We start from the raw sequence: 8814 nt of genomic DNA, 5'->3' as shown, positions 1-8814 counted from the left end.
TCTTCTTTTTTTTATTATTTTTGTATTAAATATTAATTATTTTTCATTCTAATAATTTTCCTGTGCACAAAGCCATTCCACCTGAATTCCAGTAATTGCCATCCAGCAGATCAGCCATATCCCACCAGTATTATAGTAATTGCAAGTAACATCAGGGGTGGTTAGCTCACATCCATAATGAGAGCTTTCTGATATAAACTTAATTTCTGACTCCAATGTCTGCCCATGATCATAAGAAGTTTTGAATAATTCCTAACTGAGGAGGTAACTTGGAAGTCTTGTGGTCCTTTTAAACATAATTATTTTTCTTTCCTAAGATATGGTGAGTCCACGGAATCATCAATTACTAATAGGAATATCACTCTTGGCCAGCAGGAGTAGGCAAAGAGCACCACAGCAAAGCTACTATATATGTCACTTTCCTTACCCAGGCCATAACCTCCAGTCATTCTCTATTTGCCTGCGGTGCAGTGCAAGGAGGAGGTGAAGTTATTTATTTTATTGATGGCTCAGTGAGGATCTGTTTTTAGTAACAGATTATGTTTTTTTTTTAAGGGGTTTTATTGTTTGTTTTTACGCCTGTTTTTCAAGAAAGTTGTTTTAAAAAAAAAAAATTCAAAAAGATAAATGGCTTTTTTGTCAGCTGTAGGACTGCCCCTTTTAGGGAGGTTCTGATTCAGTGATGTCAGAGTTTTTTTGCAATTTTTTTTCTCACTTCCTGTAAGAGTGAGATGCCCATATTTCAGATGGCTCTGCTGTTTAGAAGGCTTCTTGCTGTTTTAGGGAAAAAAAATGTGGAAATCCGGATTGTAAACGGGATCGTTTGTTTCCTCAGTTTGCTGCGGGTTGCAGGACAGGTAGGGCACCTCAGTAATTCTGCTGAGGTGTAGAGTGTTGCCTGGGGTATGTTTTTCTTGATTTGGGAAATTTAAAGGGATCATTTATTTAAGAACGTTTTTTTGGTTCTTTATTATATCCTTTGTTAAAAGATAAAAAAAAAGTTTGTATTTGCTTTTTTTTTTTGTATTATGGATCAGGTGGCTGTGCAGGATGTTACATGTAGCTTATGTTTTGATGCCCAGGTGGAACCCCCAGTACCATTTTGTTCATGTATTGAAAGAACTTTAGCTTATAGAAATAGACTTTTTGACCCTGAGCCATCATTAGCTAAGGCAGATGCTGTTCAGGATCCTCCTGTGCCGCAGCTTTCTCCTCAAGCGTCCCAATCCTATTCATCTGCACATGCAGTGCCCTGCGTTTCCTCTCATGCTCCGTCTGGAGTTATTTTGCAAGATATTGCTGTCCAGGTATCTTCTGCGGTATCTGAGGCGCTGTCTGCATTTCCCATGTTGCAGGGAAAACTCAAAAGGACATTTAAAGAAACAGTAAGTAAGGTTTCTTATAATTCCTTCTATTGATGCTGAAGTTGCGTGGAAGGCTTGCTCAACTAAGAATTGGTTAAAACATTTTTATTTTTTTCTGTACCTCTGATTTTGCAAATGCTATTTAATGTACAGATTGGTTTGAACTTTATGTCTCCAAGGATGTTGCTGTTAAGGCACTGCCACAGCTTTTTCCTTTTATGTCCCAAGCCTATATGGCGTCACATGCAGTGCCCTGTGGTTCCTCTCAATCTCCTGGAGGAGTGTATTTGCTTACAGAAAGTGCAAGCTCAGGTATCTTCTGCTGTATCTTTGGCTTGGTCTGTTTTCCTTTACTTCAGGGAAAAGGCAAGAGGACATTTTGAGTCTCAGATAAGAGGGGTTCTGCTCCACATGCTGCTACGCAGGTTTGTCTTCTTCCAAGTTAGTGAGTAGGATTCGCCTGTAGTTTCTGAGGCTGAAATCTCAGATCTGGACAGTATAATTCCTTCATCTGTTACTGAAGTGGTATCCTTCAGTTGTTAGCTTCAAAGCCTCTTATATTGCCAGGAGGTCTTGGCTGACTGGATGACACCGATCCCTATCGTTGTCTTTCCTTAGGAGTTTTGTGAACTATCAGTTCTATATTTTTCTTTCCTCTCTGGAAGGGTTCTAGACATGTTGTGAGATGTTCACAGGATTGTAATAGAGAATCTGGGGATATTTCTCCCTGTTTCACGTCCTTTTTAAGATTTCCTGTCGCTATCTCTCTTGAAATGCACAGTGTCTTTAGTAGAAGGGAACGTTCTACTTTTAATCAGAGAACTTAGATCGCTGCAGAGATAATCTAGTTTTCTTTCTGATATAGGTAAGAAGCTGGAGGTTAAAATTGTTCATTTAGAGCAATGTCTTATTAGATTTGCTGTACTAGCCGCCGGGCATTGTGGCTGAAATCTATGGTCAGCTGAAAAGCCTACCTGTGGTTTAGTGGTACAGCCTAGGCTTTATAGTTCTGCAGTTGCAGATTCAATTCTTTCTGTATTCTCCAAATACACATTTCTAGTGTCTCCTTTTAAGGATGAGACTTTGGGTCATGCCTTTTCGAGTCCAATACGTTTTCCTCCCAGGGGCAGATTTCTCTTTCTATAATATCTTGAATCCAAGTAGGATGAGAGGCATTCCTTAAATTGGATTCAGGGTCTTCATCTCTGGGAGTGAAAATTCCAGTCCCAGTTTGGGAACGGGATATAGGTATTTACCTCATATATTTCAGATTCTGTCCTTCAAAGTAGTATCCTTTCTCCTTTGGTTCTAGTGGGTCTGTTCATAACGAACTTAGACCTGAGAGATTTATTGTTTCCTTAATCAGAATCTTCTCTAGTTTTCTTAGTTTGCACCATCCCAGTCAGACCTTTAGGTCTTGGGATATTGCAAGTATGTTTTTCTGGACAATATATAGTTCAGGTATCATCCTGACTTCGAGCTAACTCTCTTTTAAGAGATCTTGTCCAATCTTCTTTTCCGAGGATGGGAAATGAATTTGGAGAAGAGTTCCCTTGTTCTATCCACAAGGGTAATTTATTTGGGACTACCGCCACAATACCCTGAATGCACCCAATTTCGTTTGATCTCGGAAGTTATGCAGGGTCAGGTCTGGTCAGTACCTGGATGGGAGACCGCCTGGGAACACCAGGTGCGGTATGCTTGAAACTTATTTGATTCTTTATCTAGCAGATGTCTTTCAGAGGTCAGAAAATCAAGGCTTTATTCCTTTTCCCCACTCTGCAGTCTTCTGTCTGGCCAACAGTAAGCTCTAGTGGCAGGTGGATAGCTTAGCCATCTTGAAACCAGGAGGTTGGGAGTTTGGATTTAGCTGCAGTTGATATTTCTTCACTTTTCTGTGACCCTGTGTATGGAGGGAATTGGTCTGATGGTATTCCATGGACATCATTCCTTTTGCTATTTTCCATGACATGGAGAACTTTTGGATCTGTCTTAAAGGATAGATTTAGATCAGATGACAAGAGACTTTCTTCCGTAGTATTTTTTCAGGAGTATCTATCCCCGGGTGCGTGCTTCTGGAAATATTCCTGGGTGATGTGACCACAGATGCCAACCTGCTGGGCTGGTAAGCTGTCTGGGTCTTGTTTAAGGATTATGGACTCGGAAGTGTCTGCTCTCCTCTTTAAACATCTTGGAGTTGAAAGCAATTTGCAATGCTCTGATGACTTGACCTCATTCATCCCTAGCTTGGTCCAGTCGGACAATATCACCTCAAGGGTTTATATCAACCATTAGGGAGGAACTAGGGGTTCCTTAGCCATGTAGGAGGTGACTTGGATTATTCAGTGGGAGAAAGCTCACATTTGCTGTCGGTCATCCACTTTCCAGGGGTGGACAATTGGGAGTCAGACTTCTAAACAGACTGATAATTCATCCCGGGGAGTGAGCATTTCCATCCGGAAGTGTTCTCTAGGTAGACCCTCACATGGGTTTTTTTTAGGAGTTGTCTTCTGTGGGTGTTTTGACAGGACACCAAGTTTCGAAATTACGGTTTATGGTCATGTGATCCGCAGACCATCCTGATAGATGTTCTGATGTTTTTTTGGTTTTCAGTCTTGTATACCTTTTTCCTCTGTTCTCTTTCCACGAGTCAATACTCGTATTTTCAGGTGAGAGCGGCAGTGATTTTATTAGCCCCTGCGTGGCCTCGCAGGATCTGGTATGCAGACCTAGTGGAAATGTCGTCTCCCCACCTTGGAGACTACCTCTGAGGAAGGACTTCTGATTCTTGGTCTTTTCCTTCATCTAAATATCTGAAGCTGACTGCTTGAAGATTGGATGCTTAGTTTTGTCTAAGCGGGGGTTTTTCTGAATTTTTTTAATCCTTTCTCCAGGGTGGGTGGTCTGGAGAAGGGTTTGTCAGTCAGTACCCTGAAGGGTCAGTTTTCTGCATTGTCTTTTTTGCTACATAAGCATCTGGTGGACGTGCCAGATGTGCAATTTTTTTGTCAGACACTGGTCTACATCAGGCCTGTGTTTAAGTCGGTTGCTCCCCCTTAGGGTTTTACCCTTGTTCTTAAAGTTTTGCAGTAGGCTCTGTTTGAGCCTTCACTTTCCATAGATATTAAGTTGTTATCTTGGAAGGTTTTGTTTCTCATTGCTATCTTTTCTGCTTGGAGAGTCTCGGAGCTCTCAGTTTTGCAGTGTAATTCACCTTATCTTATCTTTCATGCAGTTAAGGAGGTTATTCGAATTAGTTAGGTTTTGTTCCTAAGTGGTTTCAGATAGATATATTAATCAGAAAATTTTTGTTCCTTTTCTGTGTCCTTATCTTTCTTCTCATAAGGAACGTTTGTTGCACAACTTTGATGTTGTGCGTGCTTTTATTTTCTATCTACAGGCGACTAAGTATTGTCGCCAGTTTGGTGTTTGTTTCTCTGGGAAACATAAAGGTCAGAAAGCTTCAGCTACTTCTCTTTCTCTTTGGTTAAGTAGTATAATGTGTTTGGTTTATGAGACTGCTGGACAGCAGCCTCCTGAGAGAATTTAAGCTCATTTCACTAGGGCTGTCCCTTCTTCTTGTGCTTTCAAGAAGGAAGTTTTTGTTGAACAGATTTACAAGGCTGCAACTTGGTCCTCTCTGCATGCTTTTTCCAAATTTGATATTTTTGTCTTAGCTGAGGCTTCTTTTGGGAGAAAGTTTCTACGTACAGTGGTGCCTTCTGTTTAGGTTACCTGTCTTGTCCCTCCCTAATTATCTGTGTCCTTTAGCTTGGGTATTGATTCCCACTAGTAATTGATGATTCCGTGGACTCACTATATCTTAGGAAAGAAAACATAATTTATGCTTACCTGATAAATTTATTTATTTCCGGATATGGTGAGTCCACGGCCCACCCTTTATTTTGTGACAGTTATTTTTAACTAAAACCTCAGGCACCTCTACACCTTTGTGTTATCTTCTTTTTCCATTTTCCCTTTGGCTGAATGACTGGAGGTTATGGGTAAGGCAAGGGACATATATAGCAGCTTTGCTGTGGTGTTCGTTGCCTCCTCCTGCTGGCCAGGAGTGATATACCCACTAGTAATTGTTGATTCCGTGGACTCACCATATCCGGAAATAAGTAAATTTTTGCTTACCTGATAAATTAATTTCTTTTTTACGATATGACGAGTCCACGGATTTCATCCTTACTTGTGGAATATTAACCTCCTGCTAACAGGAAGTGGCAAAGAGCACCACAGCAGCGCTGTATATATAGCCCCTCCCTTCCCCTCCACCTCCAGTTATTCGGCCGAAGGTTATAGGAAGAGAAAAGGAGAGGCTAAAAAGTTGCAGAGGTGACTGAAGTTTTCAAAAAATATAAAGAAAGAACAGGGTTGGTCGTGGACTCGTCATATCGTAAAAGAAATTAATTTATCAGGTAAGCATAAATTTACTTTTCTTTTACAAAGATATGATGAGTCCACGGATTTCATCCTTACTTGTGAGAAACCAATACCAAAGCAATAGGACATGGATGAAAGGGAGGGACAAGACAGGAACCTAAACAGAAGGCACCACTGCTTGAAGAACCTTTCTCCCAAAAATAGCCTCAGAAGAAGCAAAAGTATCAAATTTGTAAAATTTGGAAAAAGTGTGAAGGGACGACCAAGTCGCAGCCTTACAAATCTGTTCAACAGATGCATCGTTTTTAAAAGCCCATGTGGAAGCCACAGCCCTAGTAGAATGATCCGTAATTCTTTCAGGAGGCTGCTGTCCAGCAGTCTCATATGCCAGGCGAATGATACTTCTCAGCCAAAAAGAAAGAGAGGTAGCCGTAGCTTTCTGACCCCTACGCTTTCCAGAATAAACAATGAATAATGAAGATGATTGACGGAAATCCTTAGTTGCCTGTAAATAAAACTTTAAGGCACGGACCACATCCAAATTATGCAACATACGCTCCTTCTTAGAAGAAGGGTTAGGACACAAGGAAGGAACAACAATTTCCTGATTAATATTCTTATTTGAAACAACCTTAGGAAGGAATCCAGGTTTGGTACGTAACAACACCTTATCAGAATGAAAAATGAGATAAGGGGAATCACACTGTAGCGCTGAAAGCTCAGAAACTCTTCGAGCAGAAGAAATAGCAACTAAAAACAGAACTTTCCAAGATAACAATTTGATATCCATGGAATGCATGGGTTCAAACGGAACCCCTTGAAGAACTAAATTCAAACTCCAGGGAGGAGTAATGGGTCTAAATACAGGCTTAATTCTATATAGAGCCTGACAAAAAGACTAAACATCTGGCACATTTGCCAAACATTTGTGAAACAGAATTGACAAAGCTGAAATTAGTTCCTTTAAGGAACTCGCTGACAACCCTTTCTCCAATCCTTCTTGGAGAAAAGACAGAATCCTAGGAATCCTAACTTTACTCCATGAGTAACCCTTGGATTCACATCAATAAAGATATTTACGCCATATCTTATGATAAATTTTTCTAGTGACAGGCTTTCTAGCCTGTATCAAAGTATTGATGACCAAATCAGAGAATCCTCGCTTCGATAAAATCAAGCGTTCAATCTCCACGCAGTCAGCTGCAGAGAAATTAGATTTGGATGTTGGAAAGGACCTTGAATGAGAAGGTCCTGTCTCAATGGAAGTTTCCATGGTGGCAGAGAGGACATGTCCACTAGATCCGCATACCAAGTCCTGCGTGGTCACACAAGCGCTATCAGGATCACTGAAGCTCTCTTCTGTTTGATTCGAGCAATCACGCGTGGAAGGAGAGGAAACGGTGGAAACACATAAGCTAGGCTGAACAACCAAGGCACTGCCAAGGCATCTATCAGTTCGGCCTGTGGATACCTTGACTGGGATCCGTATCTTGGAAGCTTGGCATTCTGCCGAGATGGCATCAAATCCAATTCCGGTCTACCCCGGATGAAAAGTCTGTCGACTTAGAAAATCCGCTTCCCAGTTCTCTACCCCTGGGATGTAAATCCCTGACAAATGACAAGAGTGGGCCTCCGCCCAACGGATTATCTTGGATACTTCTATCATCGCTAAGGAACTCCTTGTTCCCCCCTGATGATTGATATATGCCACAGTCGTGATTTTGTCCGACTGGAATCCGATTAATTTGGCCGAAGCCAACTGAGGCCACGCCTGAAGCGCATTGAATATTGCTCTCAGTTCCAGAATATTCATTGGAAGTAGAGACTCCACTTGAGTCCAAACACCCTAAGCCTTCAGGGAGTTCCAAACTGCACCCCAGCCCAGAAGGCTGGCATCCGTTGTCACTACTACCCACGAGGGTCTGCGGAAACAAGACCCTTGGGACAGATGATCCGGTGACAACCACCAAAGAAGAGAGTTTCTGGTCTCTTGATCCAGATTTATCTGAAGAGATAAATCTGCATAATCCCCATTCCACTGTCTGAGCATGCACAGTTGCAGTGGTCTGAAAGCGAGCAAACGGAACAATGTCCATTGCCGCTACCATTAATCCAATTACCTCCATACACTGAGCCACTGATGGCCGAGGTATGGACTGATGTGCTCGGCAAGTATTTAGAATCTTTGATTTTCTGACTTCCGTCAAAAATATTTTCATGGCTACCGAGTTTATCAGAGTTCCCAAGAAAGGAACCCTTGTCTGTGGGACAAGTGAACTCTTCTCTATGTTCACCTTCCAGCCATGAGTTCTTAGAAAAGACAACACTGTGTCCGTGTGAGATTTTGTCAGATATGTTGACGCCTGGATCAGAATATCATCCAGATAAGGCGCTACCGCTATGCCTCGCGGTCTGAGAACCGCCAAAAGAGACCCTAGAACCTTTGTGAAGATTCTGGGTGCTGTGGCCAACCCGAAGGGAAGAGCCACAAACTGATAATGTTTGTCCAAGAAGGCAAACCTTAGAAACTGATGATGATCCTTGTGGATTGGAACATGAAGATAAGCATCCTTCAAGTCCACGGTAGTCATATATTGACCCTCCTGGATTATTGGTAAAATTGTTCGTATTGTCTCCATCTTGAAAGATGTTACCCTTAGAAATTTGTTTAGACACTTGAGGTCTAAGATGGGTCTGAACGTTCCCTCTTTTTTGGGAACCACAAATAGGTTTGAGTAAAACCCCTGTCCCTGTTCCAATTTTGGAACTGGACAAATTACTCCCATAGTAAAAAGGTATTTTACACAGCATAAGAACGCCTCTCTTTTTATCTGGTTTGCAGATAACTTTGAAAGATGAAATCTCCCTCTTGGGAGAAAGTCCTTGAATTCCCATTGATAACCGTGGGTCACTATTTCTAGTGCCCAGGGATCCTCAACATCTCTTGCCCAAGCCTGAGCAAAGAAAGAGAGTCTGCCCCCTACCAGATCCGGTCCCAGATCGGGGGCTGCCCCTTCATGCTGTCTTAGGAGCAGCAGTGGGCTTTTTAGATGGTTACCCT

The 8814-nt window shown here is 41.8% G+C and overlaps 1 pseudogene; it reads left to right on the top strand.

The window, feature by feature from the left end:
- The first annotated feature begins 2947 nt into the window (after window positions 1–2947).
- Window positions 2948–3066, top strand: LOC128665216 (uncharacterized; annotated as a pseudogene).
- The last annotated feature ends 5748 nt before the right edge of the window (window positions 3067–8814 follow it).

This window comes from Bombina bombina, chromosome 6 (assembly GCF_027579735.1).
Source record: "Bombina bombina isolate aBomBom1 chromosome 6, aBomBom1.pri, whole genome shotgun sequence".
Lineage (NCBI taxonomy): Eukaryota > Metazoa > Chordata > Amphibia > Anura > Bombinatoridae > Bombina > Bombina bombina.
Note: the sequence above shows the minus strand (reverse complement) of the source record. Positions and strands in the feature narration are given on the sequence as shown.